This window comes from Megascapheus bottae, chromosome 4, assembly GCF_031878675.1.
Source record: "Megascapheus bottae isolate mThoBot1 chromosome 4, mThoBot2.hap1, whole genome shotgun sequence".
Classification (NCBI taxonomy): Eukaryota; Metazoa; Chordata; class Mammalia; order Rodentia; family Geomyidae; genus Megascapheus; species Megascapheus bottae.
This window is the reverse complement of record NC_143512.1, coordinates 51,436,141-51,456,802: the sequence shown is the minus strand read 5'-3', so window position 1 is coordinate 51,456,802 and position 20,662 is coordinate 51,436,141. Positions and strand designations below refer to the sequence as shown.

Below are 20,662 nucleotides of genomic sequence, written 5' to 3'. Positions count from 1 at the left end.
CCCTCTAAGAGCAGATAGTCCCAAAGAGTCAGGCATTTCCGGGAATGTGATACACGATACCTTATACTGTTGTCATTTTAAGCTTGGCTTGAGAAGGGTTCATGACTGGTTGCTGATAAATAGTTTTATTTTGTTTTCTCTTGTGTTTCTTGTAGATAGGTAGTGAGGTAGAGGAAGGGAATGATTCCTTCCTTGATAGAAGTCAACAGTTAAGGGGCCGGGAGCTTGGTCTAGTGGTAGAGTGCTTGCATAGCATGCATGAAGAGCCAGGTTCCATTCCTTGGTGCTACATACCTAGAAAAAGCTGGAAGTGGTGCTGAGGCTCAAGTGGTAGAGCTCTAGCCTTGAGAAAGCCCAATGATAGTGCTCAGACCCTGAGTTCAAGCACTGGGACTGGAAAAAAGAAAGGAGGAGGAGGAGGAGGAGGAGGAGGAGGAGGAGGAGGAGGAGGAGGAGGAGGAGGAGGAGGGAGAGTAGTAGGAGGAGGAGGAAGAAAAAGAAGACAACGGACAGTTAATGTGATTTTGACTCCTTGTTCCCCACCTCATGTGTTCCCTTCTCTCTTTCTCCCCACACCATTTTATTAGGAACAAAACTACTGCCTGTTCTGTCTGTGAGACTGAGCTGACAGGGTCTTAAATCCTGGCTTGAAAACATGACTCAAGGCCCCTGAGGGCAGAATGTTCAAAAAACGATGGGATCTGTCAAAGAAGGAATTCTGTCTCCTTTCTCTCAGTCAACAAATAGTTGATACCCACAATGAGTCAAGCACCTTTCTTGACTGGAGGAGGACAGCAAGGTCCCTATTCCCACAAGGAATAGTGGCAAAAGTTATGCACAAAATGAAATAAAGACAGAATGTTGTAATCAGGTAACTGGAGGCAGAGGATTTAAGCATTATTCAGTCATCAGAAAGACCTAGAGCATTGAAAGGAATGTGGGTGGGGGATTGTCTTGAAATAGAGAACAGTAAAGAAAAAGACCCCAAGGCAAGAATGAACTGCCTTACACATATGCGTTTTGTATTTTTTGCCAGTCCTGGGGCTTGAACTCAGGGCCTGGTCACTGTCCTTGGACAGGATTACTCAAGGCTAGTGCTCTACCACTGGAGCTACAGGACTTAGGGCTTTGTGCATGCTAGGTGAACACTCTACCACTAGACTACACTCCCAGCCACGTGCTTTAAAGCAAGCAAATGAAAGGCAAACCATTAGAGTTGTGGTTGCTTCTAGAGTAGTAGGTTCCATCTGAAGCTAAAATTTAGTGTTATCTATTCTAGGATCTTAATATCCTCAGTGTGAGTACTTCAAGTGCCTTGAGGGGGGAAATTTGAATGTAAATTATATACAATCATATGCAAATTATAAAATTTTCCTATTTCATAAGTATATGAAACATACACCTTCAATCTTTATTTTCTAAAGTTATTTACATGTCCTAAAAGTCAGTATATGAGTAGATGGGTTAACTCTGAGACATAGTGGGGCAAGGCCTGAGGTTTCCTTCTTTACAAAATATGAACAGTACCATTTCCTTGGTAGGTTTATATTAAGATTAAATAAGATAAAGCCTATGTAGAATTTATTACAATGCCCAAAATATAGCTAGTACTTAATAAATAGTATTATAATAATAAGCATTTTTTCATTTTAAAAGTTCCATTCTTTTGCTTTTATTTGTTGATGCTTTAGGTAAAAATGACTGTACTTCCGTAATTACTTTTTGAAGCTAGAACAAGTAATATTTTTCCCAACTCAACTTCTCAACTTAACAACACTTAACAGTTCATTAACTTGAGAATGGTGAGACATACCTGCATACCTTTAAGGCTGAGGCAGGAAGATGGAGAGTTCACAGTCTAAATTGCATAGTGAGTACTTGTCAAAAAATAAAAATATATGGGGCCGGGAGTTTGGCCTAGTGGTTAAAGTGCTTGCCTAGCATGCATGAAGACCCGGGTTCAATTCCTCGGTACCACATACATAGAAAAGCCGGAAGTGGTGCTGAGGCTCAAGTGGTAGAGCTCTGGCCTTGAGAAAGTCCAAGGACAGTGCTCAGGCCCTGAGCTCAAGCCCAGGACTGGCAAAAAAATAAATAAATAAATAAACAAAAAATAAAAATATAAAGCCGTGTGCAGTGGTTTACACGTGTAATCCTAGCTACTGAGAAGGCTGAGATCTGAGGATCAAGGTTCAAAGCCAGCCTGGGCACAAAAGGACCTGAGACTCTTATCTCCAATTAACCTCCAGAAAACAGGAAGTGGGGCTTGGCTTAAGGGTAGAGTGGTAGCCTTGACCTGATGAGCTCAGGGACAGCGCCCATGCCAAGTTCAAGCCCAATGACTCACAAAAAAATAAATAAATAAAAATACAAATATAAATATAAAGGGGCAGGAGAGAAGACAGGGAAAGGAAGAGAAAGAATTTTAATAAACTGGTTAATACTGCAATATATACTTTCATGTACATATTTTATATAATTTTTACGTAAACTCTTGAAGGCAAGTAGGAATCAGCCCAAGTTCTATAGATTGGCTCATATTAATAAAAAAAACAAAATATCATATGAATGCCAAAAGTCCAATATAAAATAAAAAACACCAATGATTATATACTTTTAGGATGGTATGCTAAGCAAGGAAAAATCTGTATGTACTCTGGGGAATTACATCCCAATGGAAAAGTTCTATATGACCTTGATGATACAGGAAACATGTAATTATGTAGCTACTTAGAAGCAAGGATTCCAATCACTTGCTACCATAGCAAAAAAGTAAACAATAGAACAAAAATTACAGTCCAACAGCAGCATTTTGACTAAAACAAGTTGATCAAAAGAAAAATTGTTGCAGCTGGATGTCAGTGGCTCATACCTATTTAAAAACAAAACAAAACCTACTTACTGAGGAGGCTATAACCTGGGGGACCAATTGCAGTTCGAACTTAGCCTAGAGAAAAATGTCTGCAAGACTACATCCCTTACCAACCAACTAGAGACACAGTTCTTGTGGCAAGCACACCAGCTGTGAACACAAAAGCCTAATGAGAGCATGAGACTTTGAGTTCAAGTCTGGGAACAAGCACAAGATAAAAACGTTGATAGTGCAAATATACATTTATATAATATTTTGTTTATCTTTAATGTACAAATATTTATCAATTTTTCAATATTACAAAGCAATTGCAAAACTTTCCTCAAGGAAGAGTACCTCACCAATACTTTTCTAGTACAAACCATACTCAGACTTTATTTCCTCTAATTTCTAGCTTCCATTTTCTAAGTGTAGCAAAATCACAAAACAAAAACAATAAAAGTAATCACATAAGATAAGCCCAAAATTTTATCTTTGAGGTTTTTACAAATTACTTTCTGTTTTCTTATATTTCTCATGAACACATTTCTAGCAACTCACTTTGATGAAAAATTTTCAAAGAATTATACCTGTCTTTCTTTGAAATAATATTTTTCTTTTTTCACACTTAGGTTGCATAACTTAAAACATTTATCTAAATTATCTATTATAATAACAAGTGTAACTGGTGCAAACAGGTTTGCAATAGAAAAGACTTGCTGAGCCAATAACCCAGCAGCTGGAACAGAACCAAGTCACTAGAAGCCAGTGTTTATCATGCCTGGCACTTATTAGACTAGATGAAGAGGAAATCAAGAGTATAGTCCCATCAGATCAAGCGGTTAGACATGTCAACAGGATATATTATCATTAGAGATAAACACATGCAAAGTGTCAAAATCCAATTGTTTTTACCTACAGAAATGGCACTGACACACCAGGCATGGTGGTACATGCCTATAATCCCAGCACTCAAGAGGTGGATGCAGGAGTATCATGAGTCTGGGCAACACAGAGAGACTGTGTTTCCAAATACAGCAACAGGTGGTTCATGCCTGTAAACCTAACTACTCAGAAGACTGAAACCTGGTGGAAAGACAGGGTGAACTAATGCAACAGCAAGACTCACAAGACAACGATATGTTGGAAATGAACTTTTCAACTTGGTGGGGGGAGGGGAAGTACTCACAAACTTATGTATGTAACTGTAACCCCACTGCACATCACCTTGACAATAAAATACAATAAAAAATTTTAAAAGTCCCTTAGCCGCCATTTCCAATTAACCATGAAAAAAAAAATTAAGTTCAAGTCTCAGTACCGGCAACAACAACAAAGAAATAGAAATGGAGACTGCATATGTTCTACTAAATATAATTTTCATTACAATGTTTTCATTTGAAAACTATCAAGTTTAATGTAAAATATCATATTCACTGCTCACATTTTCTCTTCTTTCAAACAATAAATAGTGGTTCTCACAATGATTTACACTCCCCATTTGCTCAGGATCTCAACCTTAACTACTGTATCACCAGTACTTGGATTCTGGATTCCTAAAAACACCCCCTCTGCCTTTCTTCACATTAAAGGCACAGCAGTGGGAACTACAGAGAAGAGGATGAAGGATGCAGTTAACCACCTGAGCTAGTAGAATAAACACCTAACAGCATTAAAATGTGCAACTGACATTGTTGGTTTGTTGGTTTGTTTCTAGGTAAGTCTTTTGGGCTCACAGAATCCAGAACAGCATTATCTACCTAAAGATGGCACAAAGCAAGCAAGCAGGGAAAGAAGAGAGGCAGGGAGGGGAGGGGAGGGGAAGGGAGAGAAGGGAAGGGAGGGGAGGAGAGGGAGTGAAGGGAGGGGAGGGGAGGACAGGGAAGGGAGGACCACAGCTGCACCACCACCAAAAACCAGGCAGATTTGGATATTTTCCCCCCTGCTACTTTCGTTTAAACTCAAGGCCTCCTGTGTCACTTAGCTTGCTTGGTTGGCTGGTACTCTGCCACTTGAGTCATACTTCCAGCCCAGCTTTTTGCTGGTTTTCTTGGAGAAGGAGTGTTAGAGACTTTTTTCCCCCAAACTAGGTTTGAACTAAAATCCTTTGGATCACAGGCCTAGAATTACAGCCTGAGCCACCAGTGAGTACCTGGCTTAAGACAAATTACTGATTGCTGGGCATGATGTACACCTATGATCCCAACTACTGGGAAGATAAAGGCAAGAGAGTCACAAGTTCCAGATCAGGCAAAGCAATACTATGAAGACACTATTTCAAAACCAAAAAGACAAACGAAAGGACTAGGAGAAGGGTAGTCCTCATGACAGAGGGCTTATTTGCTATGTAAGAGACCCTAAGCTCTTTAAAAACATTTTTAAATGGTAAAACACCCTTAATCAGCAAGCACTCACACTCCTCTCTTCCTCCTTTTTCTTACCTTCACATTCTCTTAGATCAGTCTCTTAGATGCAGAGGGGAAGAGCCTGAACCTCGTTAAGGAGACCTAGTTTTCAATCCCGACTTCATGCTTTTTCCAGTGTAACCTGACCACACTCACTTTCCTCTCCATCCCGTGGTCATGGCTACCAAAAAGGTTGCAATCCTCATGTAGACCTTGTTGACTAGAGACAATGAATGAGAAAACACATAAAGTGCTTACTGCCACTAGTACTGATATGTAAAAAATTCTCCAGACTTCCACCCCATAATTGCCAATAAGAGATTTCCAATTTAAATGCAGATGGAATCTCCTATAAGCACAAAGGGCCAAAGGACAGTGAAACAGTTGGTTTTCTATTCCAAAATTCATGTGCAAGCTGAGCGTATATAATGTAGCTAATGTAAACAGTGAAAGTAGCTAGGGTGTCCAGATCAGATAGAGAATGAAACAGGGCTTTACTAAAGGGTAAAGTGGCCGACCTCAGAGGTATGAGTTCAAAATATGAATCTTTACAGGTCTTCCTGACAAGTTTCTCATGGCTTCAAAGTAAAATCCAAAATCTTTAGCAGACCAAATGAGGTTCTCAGGAAACCTGGCTCACTGAAGCCTCAGCAGCCTTGTCTCACACTGACTTCTGTGGTATATCAAAAAATGTCCAATTCTCGGATCTCACACACATTCTTTCTATCTAGATTTGATTTTCCATCCCTCGCTTCATTTGTCTACCTAGCAATTCTCTACTCTTACCTTAGAAGAGCTACCTTGACTGCCTGCCTCTGCTATGTCTCTGGGACACTTGTCTATTGCTACACTTTGCTCTCTTACACACATAGGCTCGAGCCTGGCCTTTAGCATTCTAATAGCCACTGTGCCTGACACAAAGCTGACACTCAATTGTTTGTCAAGTATGCAACTTCTGAAATGCCTAGATTTGGCCCTATATTTTACATTAGAAGAATAAGATAGAATGTTATTGGTGTTAACAGCCTACATAACTGGTTCACCAAACTAATTAATATATCTTCAATATGGAAAACTTGTAAATGACATGAAAACCAATTTCACTGGACAACAGTCAAGAAATATATCAGATCATATACCTACTTCTATTATTTACAAAAAAGACAATAATACATGCTTTTAGTATATCTAAATCAATTATTAAGAGTAACAGGAATTTATATTTTTAAATCGTTAAAAATTGTCAAATTCTGGGCCGGGAGTTTGGCCTAGTGGTAGAGTGCTTGCCTAGCATGCACAAAGATCTGGGTTCAATTCCTTGGCACCACATATATAGAAAAAAGCCGCAAGTGGTGCTGAGGCTCAAGTGATAGAGCTCTAGCTTTGAGAAAGTCCAAGGACAGTACTCAGGCCCTGAGCTCAAGCTCAGGACTGGCAAAAAAAAAATTGTCAAATTCTCATTAGCTTTTAACTTTTACATGGCTTGTGAATGAAACACCTGTAATATATAGTCATCTCAAAACTATTTATCGCTTGGTTCACATATGTTACTGAAATTCTGAGTTCTAAGTTCTTTCACATTTTGACATGTTACCATATTTACAATAGCTCTAAAATCCTCCTGTAAATATCACCCTTTCCTATCCCTAAAGCTGATGTTTGCATGAGAGGTGCATCGTGGAGAATAAACAATCAAATCAGGAAAAGTCCTACTTCTGAAACTTAACCAAACTTATTTAAGATTAGAGACTGAGTTCAATCCCAGGGCCTGAGCACTGTCCTTGAGCTTTCCTCAAGGCCAATACTCTACCACTTGAGCCACAGCACCACTTCCAGGAATAGAACCCAGGTCTGCATGCATGCTAGGCAAGCACTCTATCAGTAGTCCAAACTCCTGGCCAAGATCAGAGACCTTTTTATGCTGTACTGCACAATCCCTGTTGCAAATTGAGTTGTGTCCTCTAAATAGATATGCTGAAGTCCTAATCACCCTACCTCAGAATGGGACATTATTTAGAAATCAGGTCTGTGTAGACATAATTGATTAAAAAGTCTACTCGAATAGGGTAAACTCTCAATCCAATAGTTATAAGAAGATGGTTATATGAAGACACAGACTCACACAGAAGACCCTGTGAAGACACAGGCAGTGAATGGGCTCCACCAGACCAAGGATTGCTGCTGCCTCCATGAACAAGAACAGTTTCCCTCAGAGCTTTTAGAGGGACTTAACAATGCTTGCACTCTGATTGAGACTTGTAGCCTCCAGAACTGGGAGACAACACATTTTTTGTTATTTTAAACCACCCTTTTGTGGCTCTTTGTTACAGCACTCCTGGGAAACTGACCAAAGTGACTGCTTTTATTGAACTGAATTGCTAATTCCTAGATTTTTTTAAAGGGGGTAGCCATAATGTATTCATCTTCAAAAAAATTACTATCAGAAACCATGAAAGTGACCATATTTGTTGACAAAACAACTCCATTTCTAGAACACTATCATTGCAAAGTGATATATCTACAAAGAAAACAATTACTATAATTGTTGCTAATCAACCTATCTACTAGTAGAATACTATTGAAATACAGCTGCTCATAATGCAGCATTGGTCTAGCACATGTGAAGTCCTGAGCTCAATCTCCAGAACCACACACACACAGACAAGACACACAAACATACACATGCATACATGTGTAAACACATACACACATGAAAAATCACTAAAGTACATTATAATTTTTAGATTATACAAACCATGAGTGTTAAAAACAAGACTTCATTTTCAGGCTAGTGTCTACTGAGTACCACCGATGCACATTCAGCCTTTGTCTTTCCATTTCTGTGTCCCTACTGACCCCCCAGGATAGATAAACAAGGCAAATAAAAAAACATAAGATAAAATACTTTCTTTGCATTACATGGAAATCACAGAATATTAAAACTGTAGATAGAGTCTGTTATGGGAAAACATTCATGGAACAAAAGAAAGGCAAAGGCAAAAAAGGAAAAAACAAGGCTTAGCGAGTCAGAACTTTCCTCTTCTGCCTTCTGTCCTCACCTTTTTGGTGCCACTTCTCACTCTTCCCTGCTTCTCACTCCAAATCTCCTCAGACACAGGCAATTCTTTCTGGACAATGCCTCTCTAGCTTAGTTCAGGCCTACATGAATTACATACTTCGTGAAAAGAGTCCCCTTTGTCCTGACTGAAGCCTCATCCATCTGTCCTATCTCCTGCTATAATAGAAAATTCCACTGCTAAATATATCTGCTGCTCATCCTATGCGTTTAGGCCTTGTGCACTTTCCTGTATGTGCTTTCCTTTCAAAATGTTTTTTTTTTCTGAAGACTGTGGTTTCATATTTCACTTTGTTAAGATTCACAATTCCCTGCTAATTTACTTCACACCTCTAAATACTATTTTTAGTCACAGTAACTGGGCACCCGGTGGGTGGCAATGCATCAATATTCCCTGCAGTTCCCTCATTTCTTTTCCTCTCTCTCTCTCTCTTCTCTCTCTCTCTCTCTCTCTCTCTCTCTCTCTCTCTCTCTCTCTCTCTCTCTCTCTCTCTCTCTCTCTCTCTCTCTCTCTTTCTGATCGTGGGGCCTGAATTCTGGGCCTGGGCAGACTTTGAACTGTGATCCTCAGATCTCAGCCTCCTCAGTAGCTAGGATTACAGGCGTGAGCAGTTCTCACATTTTATCAATGAAAACTCCTTCATATTTTTTGTACCATCTGGCTTAAGTTATGCCATCACCACACCTACTCCATCCATACCTTAGAAGGTGACATTATATTCTACAAACGTACATCAAGCACCTACTAGGATAAGATCTGAAATAAGATGTCCTAAGTTGTCTGTGATCTTATCTGTGGAAAGCAAATACTGAAGATAACCAATAGTAAGAATGGGTCAGTAAGCCTGACAAGTGAGGAAGGATTGGTCGGGGAGATGTGGATCTGGTGAATACAGAGGAAGGTGTATTCACCCTCATGAAGGGTGAGACTGGTGGAGGATACTGGACCCCCCATAAACATAAGTAAAAGGATATTTCACAGTTAGGAGTGGGCAACATGAGACAGTTGGTTGAGTTTAGGGGAATAAGATGATGGTGAAACCCTTGACAAAACAATCCTCCTACAGAAGCCTTGGCTAGTCCAAGGAAAGTACCATAAGGTGCACTGAGAAATATTACACAAGTGAAGATGGGGGGGGGGATGAGGAGAGGAGTGAGAGAGAGGGCCGGTGTGTGTAAAACTACTATAGGGAGGGGCCAGAGATTGAATGAGAAAGTCTGATCCAGGAGAATAAGGACTCAGAGAGGATGTCTAGGTGGGTTAGACTACACAGTAATTAACATCCAGCGCTGGAGTCCAGGGCCCCAGAGTGGGAATGCTTCCTGCTGTTACAGAGATGACCTTTCTGTGCCTCCCTGTCCTTGCTGGTACAAAGAGACTAATACCTTCTTCCTCCAAGCGTCGTTGGAGTTTCTCAGCGTTCACACAGGCAGCGCCTGGCACTTGGTATTCGATAAACGTCTGCCAGGGGTGGGGCCGCGATCACTAAGATCCTTAGTGGTTTTAGGGACAATAATCTATTAAATAGAAGCTACAGACTAAGGGAACGAATGGGCAAGAGCCTGGTTCGAAGGCAGAGACACACACCAAGTCTTGATGACTTTTGTAGACGTTAGGCGATAAAGGTAAAGTGTGAAGTGTGCGTGGAGAGCCCACAGGGATACGTGGAAACGCTTTCCTAGCAGGGGGAGGACCGGTGGGAACTCGAGTCCCTCAGTGGATTCTCCTCTAGGAACTGGACCTGTTTGCCCAACTGCCCGGGCGCTGGGCTGGGACCCCGTCCCGATTCTTCTCTCCCGAGCTCCTCGGGGAGCTCCCGGGAGCATTCGTCCGCCTCCGGTAAGTTTGAATCAGCGCTGATCAGCGAGGGAGAGGCCCACTTCCCTTCCAGCGGCGCGGCGCGGTGGATGATACCATCGCCGGCTATCCTATCCCATCTCCGGAACGACCTGTTCCACGGCCCTGCCCTCATCCCTCTCCGGCCCGGCCCAGCGGCAGCCGCCGGGACTGGATACAGCTCCGATCGTCAATGAGGCAGCGCCCGGGGCCAGGAGCAGCGCCCCGCGTTCTCGCCGGCCGCTGGAAGGAAGCAGGGCGGCGCGGGGTCTCGGGGACTGGGAGGGGACGTCTGGAGAGGCCAGATCCCAAGTCGGGAAATTGACCTCGGGCGGCCAAGGTCGAGCCGGTCCCTCCGCCCGGGACCCAGCGTCCGGGCTCCTGCCTGCGCGCGCGCTCGCGGGCCTCGACCCTCCCCGCGGGTGGGCGCGCGCGCGGCCGAGGGGCTCCGCGGGAAGGCGCAGGTGAGCGCGGCGACCCCTTTCCTCGCAACAGGAGTTGCCGCCCTCCACAAGCGCCAGGCGAGGAGGGAGAGCACTTCCCAGGAGTCTCCCCAAGAACAGGGAGGGCCTGGCCGGGCACCCCGAGTGCCCCGCATCCGGCTTCCACTCCTGGCGCGCCGCGCCCAAGTTCCTCCAAGCCGCTGCTGCTCCCCGGCGCCTTCCACCTCGGCTCTCTCCCTTTCTCCGGTGCTTTCCGCCGCACCCCACAAAAGTTTACCCCGGCTTGGGAGGGTGACCCCCCCCCCCCCGCCCCTCATCGTACTCTTCCCCACTCACCAGGCACGGAGCAGATCGCCGAGGGCGCGCGGGAACGCGGGCGGCGGCGCGAGCGCGGAGCTCCTCACAGCGGCCCCTGCTGCCCGGGCCGCCGACCAAGCTGTAGGGTGGAGGAGGCCGCGGGGTGTCACCTGCCCACGCTCCCACCCCGCCGCGTGACGCGCGCGGCGCCGCCCCTCGCCCGCCCGCCCGCCGCGGCCGCCAGGTGCCCGCCGAGCCCCGGGGAGGGAGGAGCCCCATCCCGGGCCGCGCCCGCACCCGCACCCCGCGCCCGGATGCTCCCAGCCAGGCCCCGAAGGTGGATTCCCCGACTACTTGGAGACCCTTGGTGCTGGTCGTGTTTCCTTCTGAGCAAAATTGCCGTCACCTAAAGTCGTCCCCAGGCTTACCAAAACAAACAAAATAAATAAATTATTAATAAATGATACCTGGAAATTACTCTGGAGGGATGGTTTACGTGGAAAACGGAGGCCGGATCAAGGGAGACCCTGAAAAGACAAGCTCCACTTTGGCTCCATCAATTTCCTTCTTAAGACTTGTGGAGACAGGTGGGAAGGAATAAGGAGGGTAAAATTGATCAAGATGCATAGTAATTAAGTGACCTGTGAGACTGAAATTTCTGTGTAAAACGACATGCAGATTACAAAATTTCCCACACCTTCACTTTCAGTTCTTTTTGTTTTGTTTTTGGAAAGAAACTGTATGTTGCTGAAAATTTATGAGTGCAGAAGTGGCTTTTATGTGCAAGGAACAGTTGTGTGTAAAAAGATCTTTCCCCTGGCTAATAACAGCAACTGCCGTGCTGAACAAAGTCTAGCAAACTTAATTCCCCTTATCTACTGTTGGGCTGGGAAGTGGAGGGGAAGGTAAATGGAGGCTTGTGTTTGTGCGCACAATTTTTTGAGCAATTGTTCTGATTCATGGGTCTGCTACCACCCTTTTAACCTTGATTAAATTTAGAATTATACCTGGGAGGCAAAGTAGTCCCTTAGTTACGTGCTTCTACAGCAGAACTAGTAACGAACTGTCTGCCAAATACCTGCAGATCACCTCAGCTTGTCTTCCTGACCCACCTACCTAACAACCAGGTGTTTTGAGCTGAGATCTCAGCATCTCAACATGGAATCAGAGAGAAGAGTCCCCTAAACCGGGAGTGTGGGTACAGAGAAGCAGCAGAGGGTCACAGCATATTTTCCTTATCTATAGTTTCCATCACCAGCTTAATCCTAGAGATTTTAATATGTTAACGTAAAAGTTTGAGCACTCATTAAAGAACAGCTAGAAAAAGAAAAAAAAAAGATGGAATGATGGAATCTGCCAGGCGCTGGTGGCTCACATCTGTAATCCTAGCTACTCAGGAGGCTAAGATTTGAGTATCACGGTTCAAAGACAACCTGACGGGAAAGTCGGTGAGACTCTTATCTCTAATTAACTACCAGAAAAACGTAAGAGATGTCCTTCAAGTGACAGAGCGCAAACCTTGAGCTGAAGAGCTCAGGGACAGCACCCAGGTCCAGAGTTCAAGCCCCACAACTGGAAAAAAAAAATTGGCAACACACTTGAATCTTGAAGTCAGAGAAACTAAATGTATTTCCCTTTAGCTGGTGACGTTGATCAGTGGTAGATGCTTACCTGTCACCCACAAATCCGGGTTTGGAAACACACCCACACAGTCACACAATTATCTTGTTTGGATAAACTTTACCTCTTCATATCATAGATGGATTATTTAGAAAATATGCAAATCCTCTGGGAATTAGAGTGAGTTAATGATGCCTGCCTTTGTCTTTACATAGTTGTACGAAGGGATTTCAGTTCCACAAATCAGGTTATGAGCGCAGTGCATTGTGATCAGTGTCACACCTTTCATCATTCTCTGACACTTTTCCCACCCCAACCCATCCTCTCAATTTTCCAAGTTCCGGTTTTTTGGGTTTTGTTTTTTGTTTTTGCCCATCCTGGGCCTTGAACTCAGGGCCTGAGCACTGTCCTTGGGCTTTCTCAGGGCTAGAACTTTACTACTTGAGCCACTGCACCACTTCTGGCTTTTTTCTGTGTGTATGATACAGAGGAATTGAATCTGGGTCTTTATGCATCCTAGGCAAGCACTCTACCACTAGGCCAAGCCCCCAGCCCCCCAGTTCCGATTTTTTATATTATATACACAATGACTATTATTACTGCTATTTCTAGCCACATAATTTTTCAAATAAGCAGATTAAACAGATGCATTCATGTAACAAATAAGTAAGTGCTGCTTGTATTTCAGGACCCAAAGATTCTAAATTAAGACCAAAAAAAAAATGCTGTCAGACAAAAAAAAAAACAACCTACTGTTCATTTTAGGTGATGAGTAACATACAATTAATAAATAGTGAATAAGTGGAATATGTTGTTTAGGTTGCCATAAGTGCTATGAATAGAAAGAAAGGAACACTGTAAGGCCTTTTGGATGCAGGAAGTTACAATACTATTATTTGAGAGTGGCAACCCTATGAACCCAGCCAGATGACAGTATTCGAGCCAATGGGAGCCGCTAGGTAAAGGCATTATTAGCATGCATGGAAGGTTCAGGTTCTTAGAACAACAGGGAAGGCAGAGCAGCTGCAAATGAGGATAATAAATGAGGTCAAGACTTATCTCAGCAGAGAAGTGACACCATCTGATGTTTTAAAAGAAGTTTTAGACAGCATAGAGAACGGAGGGGAGAGGAAGGGCAGATGTAAAGAGATGATTAGGAAATTTGCACTATTCCGATAAGAGATAAAATGGCTTGAACCAAGTTGATAGATTTTAAAAATATAGTTATAAGGAAATATCAATGGGACTTCCCAAGGATGCAATGGAATGTGAGAGAGAATGGGGGAGGGAGAGCAGGTTAAGAATGACTCTGGGTGTGTGCCTTAAGCAAGGAAGGAGTGCATTGCTTTCGTTCTGAGGAAAAATGAGAGGACAAAGTTGGACAAGGACAGGAGTTGTCCAGGCAACTGATTTAATTTGAATTGCCTACCAAGTAGACATGTCAGATAGGCAGCGAATTCTCCAAGTTTGTAACCAAGACCTGTGATGGCACTGATAACATTTAAAGGCTTGAGAATGACTAAGTACCCCAAGACTAAAAAATGAGAAGTCTGAGAATTGACTCTTGGAAGTACTTCTATGTGAATAATCAGAGAAATGTGGATAAGCAGTCAGTAAGACTAGAGGAAAGTTAAAAAATGGTATGTCGTGGAAGGTAGTTGTGCCTCTGCGGTAGGTCCTGCTGCAATAACACTACATAATACATCATCCTATAAACAAGACGACCCAAATCAATCCAAAGCTTAATAGCGGATAGTCATCTATTTTTTCTAATGCCCATAGATCTGTGGGTTAGTTTCTGGTTTATCTGTCCTAAGCTGTGCTAAACGGAGTGACTCTACTTTAAGCCTACAGGTTGAACCAGTCTATTGCATACGTGTTCATTTGGGGCCCAGAATGAAAGAGCAGCAATTGGTTTGAAGATCTTATAATAGGTCACCAAGACCAAAAGCCAATCCAAAACCCAAGAGTGCATTAAAGATCCTGCTCACATCAAGTTGGCTAACATTCCATTGGCTAAAGTATGCCACCCAACATCAGTAGAGTTAGGAAAGGTGAGGAGACTATTTACTAAACAATAATCCAGACTTCTAGCACAGCAAGAAAAGAGAGTGTGCAAAGTAGAAGTGACAACAAAAATTACAAAGGGACCTACTATTTAATTGTAGAGAAGTCATTGGTCAATCTTGCAGGTGGGTAAAACATGACTGCAATTTAGGAGTAAATGGGAAAAGAAAAAATGTAGAATAGTTTAAATGGCTCTGTTGTGTGCAAGTGACTTATTGAAGTCAATAAATGATCTTAGGAGTTGTGAGTAGAACAAAGACATCATCTCCTATTCAAACATGAATGTTTTCCAAATCTGTCGTATTTTTTAAGAGAAATGTGACCACTAAAGTTTCAACCTGTTCAAAACCTTTTTTTACTGTTTCAAAAGTTTCTTGAACTGATTGTGGGTGGCTTACACCTGTAATCCTAGCTACTCAGTAAGATGAGATCTGAAGATCAAGGTTCAAAGTTAGCCTGGGAAGAAAAATTCCTGTTAGAGTCTTATCTTCAATTAGTCACTCAAAAGCCTAAAGTGGAGCTGTGGCTCAAGTGGTGGAACACCAGCCCTCAGCTGTAGAAGATGACTGTGACTGAAACTGGGCCAAGCAGATAATATCTACTCCATGTCCTCACCCAGGATCCTGATGTTGAAGTTTATGACATAAAATTGTGTTTGCCACTGGTAGGGATAACTCTCTAGACCAGACTAGTGGCATAAAACTAGCTCTGATTTATATCACACTTTATTTTTCCCTCAGTCCTAGAGATCAACTTCTGGGAGACTTTACTGTATGTATTAAGGAAAACTATTCAGGGAAATAGTCCTTGGTTGTGATACAAACTGCTGGTATTCTCCATTGTCTATTTTCCTTCCCTTAACTTTCTTTTTTACTCTCCTATGTATGTTTTGATAAGAGTTTTCTTTTTAACTTTCAGTGTGAAACTAAGGTAGAATTGCTGTAAGGTTATAGAGATAACCTATAGCTCTGAAATGTTGAGGTGACCTAGCAGTGAAAATATTATTTCTTCATTTAAATATATCTTTTGTATTTTACTAAACTTATAATAGTCCTTGTGTTTGTCTTTCATATTTTTATTAGGTTTATTCTTAGGAATCTTAAAATTACTTTTGCTATTGTAATGTTTGGCAAATGGAGATGCTGTATTTTAAAGCATACCTTCTAATCATAAATAATAGTATCATTTTTATATATTTACTGTGCATCTTTTATTTTTATTAAACATGCTTTTCAGTAATTTGTTGACCTTTTGCATAAAATATATAGATTTATTTTCAATCGTTTGAGAGAAGACTGCATACTATCAACTTATTCTATATTAACCTATAAAAGATTTTACTACTGATTCTGATTTTTTTTACTGATTGAATCATTGGGATGTGGTTAAAATGCAATTCTTGGGCCAGAAATGTGTCCTAGTGGTAGTGTTTGCTTAGCATGTATGAAGTCCTGGGTTCAATTCCTTGGTACCACATACACAGAAAAATCCAGAAGTAGTGCTGTGTCTCAAGTGGTAGAGCACTAGCCTTGAGAAGGCTCAAGGAGAGTGCCTAGGCTATGAGTTAAAGCCCCAGGACTAGGGAAAAACAAAGAGAACCTTGTGTTTGGAGCTGGCTCAGGTTACATAGTGAGATTGTGTTTGAAGACAAAACAAACAAACAAAACCCTAGGCTGGAAATATATTTTCCCAAGATGCCTATTTAGTAGTTCTGGAAAGCAGACCAAGCAATCTGCAATTTAACAAATAATATGTATGATTCTGATAATTAACTTTTAACATCGTACATATTACCTATATCTTATGACACTATAACTTACAAACTATATTATGGGCTCTTAAGGGCAGAGATTTTGGGCTCTTTACTTCCTTAATGACTAGAATAGTATTCTACATGTCATAGATAACAAACAACTGTGTAGATAGTGAAAAGGAATGTAGGAAAGTGTGGGTGTACTTATGTGAACTTGTTATTTAAATGTTTTAATATGTCTTCCCATGTATATTTTATATCTATAATGATAGCTGCGATATCATCAAAGGAAAAACATAATTGCAATGTGATAGGTACATTAAATGACAACCCATAATTCATATATCTGGCTTCATCACTATGGGGTTTCTGTGGTCTGCCAGGCTTAAATGCTTTTTGTTAAGAGGAGGACATAGGAATTGCAAACTGAGTTTCAGATAAATTGTCTTCTTTTTTTCTTTTAAATAATACTTCTGCTTATCTCTCCATCTCTAAGACAGTACAGAAGTGAGAAATGGGACAAGAACAGTCCTTAAATTGTAAATATCTTTGTGCAAATCACAAGTGGTATTTGAAAATGCTAATAAAAATAATTTACAACTGTGAATGACTACCACTTGCTATGATCATGAAATTAACTTAGATCGATTTGACTTCCAAATACCATAAAAATGTTTCCTGAGCAACTCTATTCCATCAATTGATCTTAGTGTCACAAATTTCTGGGAGGGACAAATCTAACATAATATTTTAACTAAAGCATTCATCTACATTTCATTATAAAGTATTTTTTCAAACAGAACTTTCATAATTTGTTTTACAAAAGAAATAAATAAGATATCATCATGATGGGCCGGGAGTTTGGCCTTGTGGTAGAGTGCTTGCCTAGCATGCACGAAGACCCGGGTTCGATTCCTCGGTATGGCCACATATGTAGAAAAAAGCTGGAAGTGGTGCTGAGGCTCAAGTGGTAGAGCTTTAGCCTTGAGAAAGTCCAAGGACAGTGCTCAGGCCCTGAGCTCAAGCCCAGGACTGCCAAAAAAAAAAAAGATATCACCATGAAAAGCTATATGTTAATTAAATACTTACAATAAGCAATTAAGAAAGCATAAAAGTTTACACTCTAGGGCCCAGAGTTTGGCCTAGTAGTAGAGTGCTTGTCTAGAATGCATGAAGACCCAGGTTCGATTCCTCAGTACACATACATAGAAAAGAAGCTGGAAGTGGTGTTGTGGCTCAAGTGGTAGAGCTCTAGCCTTGAGAAAACCCAAGGACAAAGCTCAGGCCCCGAGCCCAAGCCCAGGAGTGGCAAAAAAGAAAAAAAAGTTTATACTCTATTTTTCTAGAATTTTTTAGTATGTGCTATTTTATCACATTATTTGTTACAGCTCATTTGTTTCAGCTTGTTTTCTCAAGGATAGGATGAAGAAATTATTTTTTTCAGAAGGTCTAAGGAAAGAGTTATAGAAGGTAAATGGAAATGATGGGTACACACAGTCAGTTCTTTACAATTTGTAAAGGAATTGGCTTGGTGAAGAAAGGGACTTGGAATGTTTTGGCAACAAATCATGGAGAGCAAAATGCCCAAGTCATAATTGCAGATTCATGGGAGATGGCCACATGGAAGACTATATTTTCCAGCCTCCCTTGCAGCTTACATATGGTCATGTGAGTAAGAACTGGCCAATAGAATTTGAGCACATTTTTATTTTTTTTTGCTTGACAATTCTACTGTCTCATGAATATATACCAAGTGAAATCCTTTAAGCTCAGTCATGGAAAATTTCTATGTTGAATGTTGTGGAGTCACAAGATGAAAGGGAAATCTGAGTTCTCATGTTAGAATTTGGAGAAGGATCTTCTATGAGTTGTAATCAATTTGTATGACATTAAGCTTCTGAATGCTTCAGTTCATTTGCTAGAATAGGCAGCCTGTCTTGACTGATACAATGATACATCCAGTAAAGGATTTAAAATCTTACTCCATCAAATTCAGAAAACCTAAGCCAGAAAGCTTTTCTTTTTGTTTCCTTTGGGATGTGCTATATTTGGATTTCCTCCTACAAGGACTAGTTTTTCTTACCTGCCAACCTTTAAACTAGCTTTCTGCTTCTATTGTTTCCTTCCATCCCACCCCTAGAATCTATATCAAAACAGTAGCCAGAGAGAGCTCATGTAATTCTACTGAAAGTTTTATGTTTGTTTCAGAGAATCTAATAGGCTGCAAGGCCATTGTGAACTGCCATCTCTTTCCATCTTTCCTGTCCTTATCTCCTATTTTCTCTCCCTGCTTCCTCTGGCTACACAAATTTCCTTGCTATTCCCAGAACAAGGCAGGCATTGTCTTTTGTACTGTTTCCTGTACCTGGAGTGATCCTGCTCAGGTCCTCCCAGCATGCTTGCTCTCTTGCTCCCAATCTTTATTCAAAGATGTCTTCTGAACACACTATTAACAGTCTCCTCACTTTGCACTATTCCACCTGTCGAATAATTCCTTTAAATATTACTTGTTTTCTCATCCCTCAGTGCTTTGGTTAGGTTTTGGCTTACTGCACGACACCTGGAATAAAGACTTGGCTTCCTTTCCAGTAATATGTGACCAGTTCTGGACAACAGGATGCCAGTGACAGTAATGAGACTTCTACTAAGTGACCTAAAATGTGGGTGGTGGTATACTTTATTTTTCTGTTTCTCTGAACAGAATGTGGATAAAATGAGTAGGTTCCCCAGTTGTCATAAAAGAGAAAACACTAACAGCAAAAGTGGTAAGGTAGGAAGATCATAGGTTTCTGATGATATTGGAACCAAGCCTACCTGCTGGATATTTCTTTCCAGGACTTAATCAAAAGAATCTGTTCATATTTTATTTAAGCCATCTTACTTTTGGTTTTATGATAAGTCTAATCTAACAAAAAACAAAACAAAAACTCCATCACTATAGGGCATGTGTTCTCATGTGTATCACAAAACCCATATCGTCTCTCTTAACTAATTGATGTCTCTCTCAAATTGACTGGGAACTGACATTTACCATTATGTCTCATTATTTTCATTCTCTTCATTGCAAATGAGAAAATGAGGTTTGGGTATGCAATTTCATGGTAGAGTGATCCATAGGACTGGTGGGAGAGACAAAGAATATGAGAAAGATTAGCGCAATTATGTGTTTTAAGAAAAGGAGATATCATTATGGAAGTACAATCTAGTCCTTCCTTGATTAATACTACATCTATTAATGATTAGTGTACTAAGCAATCATTCTCTATAAAGCTATTAGGAAATAAAACATTGGCAAAGGGTTTTCATGCCAAGAAAATTCCTTAGTATATTAGCACCTTTTATATTTTCATGAATAAAAATCTATAATTCCAGTCCATCTTTTCAGTCCAGTATATACTTTTTTAATGAAGTTTGGCATTAGCTGTCTGCTATTATGATGGGTTTACAAAAAAAGGTAGATTGCAGCCAATATTGTATTCTGAAACAAACTAATATTTGCACATAGGCATTTACCATGTATATGGTCTAGCATGTTAAAGATGAGCTTGTAGAATTTAAAGAACCTGCATAAGAATTTTAATTGTTTCCCAGTGAATAAGAGTAGATAAAAAACTGTCATTCACTTCTGGTATCAAAAAGGTTTTAAGTGTTTGAATAATTCTTGAACATTGTGTAAGCAACATTACAAAACTATTTTTCAGTGTTCATTGAAGTGCTTAAACTCAGGACTGCAGGAGTATTCCAGTAAGTCACGGTAAACTCTACACTTGTTTTACAAAATGCAAAACATGGCAGCTTGCATAACTCAAACAATATACTTGGGCCTGGGGAAGACAGCCAAGACCCAAATGATAGCTAAATCTAAAGTCATTTTTGATTTATGATTTTTTATTTTAAAAGTGTAAAAGGAACAAACTTAGGTAAGCAGCTTTTGTTTTAGCTAAGAATAAATGCTGGGTGGGGGGTGTGGGGGGGGAGGGAAATGGGTACCAAGACATGTGAAAGGGTATCAATGTATGTGAATTAATGCACCTTCTATCTGGCAAATATCATGTAACCCTTTTACTAATTAGAATTAAAAAAATTTAAAAAAAAAAGAATAAATGCTTACAGGATTCCTTTTTTGGGGGTGGGGGGAGGCGGTTGTGGGGCTTGAACTCTGGGCCTGGGCCATGTCCCTAAACTCTTCAGCTCAAGGCTAGTGCTCTACCACTTGAGCCACAGTGCCACTTCTGGTTTTCTGGTTGTTAATTGGAAGTAAGAGTTTCATGGTATTTCTGTGCCCGGGGTTAGCTTTGAATCACGATCCTCAG

The 20,662-nt window shown here is 41.1% G+C and overlaps 1 protein-coding gene across 1 annotated transcript in view; it reads right to left on the bottom strand.

The window, feature by feature from the left end:
• Positions 1-11,016, bottom strand: part of Elovl7 (ELOVL fatty acid elongase 7) — a 69,572-nt gene extending 58,556 nt beyond the window's left edge. The window contains exon 1 of the mRNA XM_090331907.1: positions 10,949-11,016. The gene's annotated coding sequence lies outside the window, so the exon portion shown is untranslated. The remainder of the gene's footprint in view (positions 1-10,948) is intronic.
• Positions 11,017-20,662: the final 9,646 nt, after the last annotated feature.